The sequence below is a fragment of the Ambystoma mexicanum genome, chromosome 6q (assembly GCF_040938575.1).
Source record: "Ambystoma mexicanum isolate Mex_15411 chromosome 6q, UKY_AmexF1_1, whole genome shotgun sequence".
In the NCBI taxonomy this organism is placed as follows: domain Eukaryota; kingdom Metazoa; phylum Chordata; class Amphibia; order Caudata; family Ambystomatidae; genus Ambystoma; species Ambystoma mexicanum.
In genome coordinates this window covers 1,662,175,503-1,662,177,041 of record NC_090937.1, presented here as the reverse complement: position 1 = coordinate 1,662,177,041, position 1,539 = coordinate 1,662,175,503, and positions in this window count along the sequence as shown.

Genomic DNA, 1,539 nt, shown 5'->3' with positions numbered 1-1,539 from the left:
GATGAGATATGGGTGAGCTGGGAGATGAGATATGGGTGTGCAGGGAGATGAGATATGTGGGAGATGAGATGTGGGTGAGCTGGGAGACGAGATGTGGGTGAGCTGGGAGATGAGATATGAGTGAGCTCGGAGATGAGATATGTGTGAGCTGGGAGATGAGATGTGGGTGAGCTGGGAGATGAGATATGGGTGAGTTGGGAGATGAGATATGGGTGAGCTGGAAGATGAGATATGGGTGAGCTGGGAGATGAGATGTGGGTGAGCTGGGAGATGAGATATGGGTGAGCTGGGAGATGAGATGTGGGTGAGCTGGGAGATGAGATATGGGTGAACTGGGAGATGAGATATGTGGGAGATGAGATATGGGTGAGCTGGGAGATGAGATATGGGTGAGCTGGGAGAAGAGATATGGGTGAGCTGAGAGATGAGATATGGGTGAGCTGGGAGATGAGATGTGGGTGAGCGGGAGATGAGATATGTGGGAGATGAGATGTGGGTGAGCTGGGAGATGAGATATAGGTGAGCTGGGAGATGAGATATGGTTGAGCTGGGAGATGAGATGTGAGTGACCTGGGAGATGAGATGTTGGTGAGCTGGGAGATGAGATGTGGGTGAGCTGGGAGATGAGATATGGGTGAGCTGGGAGATGAGGTGTGGGTGAGCTGGGAGATAAGATATGGGTGAGCTGTGAGATGAGATATGGGTGAGCTGGGCGATGAGATGTGGGTGAGCTGGGAGATGAGATATGGGTGAGCTGAGAGATGAGATATGGGTGAGCTGGGAGATGAGATATGGGTGAGCTGGGAGATGAGATGTGGGTGAGCTGGGAGATGAGATATGGGTGAGCTGGGAGATGAGATATGGGTGAGTTGGGAGGTGAGATATGGGAGATGAGATATGGGTGAGCTGGGAGATGAGATATGAGTGAGCTGGGAGATGAGATATGGGTGAGCTGGGAGATGAGATTTGGGTGAGCTGGGAGATGAGATATGGGTGAGCTGGGAGATGAGATATGTGTGAGTTGGGAGATGAGATATGGGAGATGAGATATGGGTGAGCTGGGAGAGGAGATGTGGGTGACCTGGGAGATGAGATATGGGTGAGGTAGGAGATGAGATGTGAGTGAGCTGGGAGATGAGTTATGGGTGAGCTGTGAGATGAGATATGGGTGAGCTGGGAGATGAGAAATGGGAGATGATATATGGGTGAGCTGGGAGATTAGATGTGGGTGAGTTGGGAGATAAGATGCGGGTGAGCTGGGAGATGAGATATGGGTGAGCTGGGAGATGAGATGTGGGTGAGCTAGGAGATGAGATGTGGGTGAGCTGGGAGATGAGATATGGGTGAGCTAGGAGATGAGATGTGAGTGAGCTGGGAGATGAGTTATGGGTGAGCTGTGAGATGAGATATGGGTGAGCTGGGAGATGAGAAATGGGAGATGATATATGGGTGAGCTGGGAGATGAGATGTCGGTGAGTTGGGAGATAAGATGCGGGTGAGCTGGGAGATGAGATATGGGTGAGCTGGGAGATGAGATGT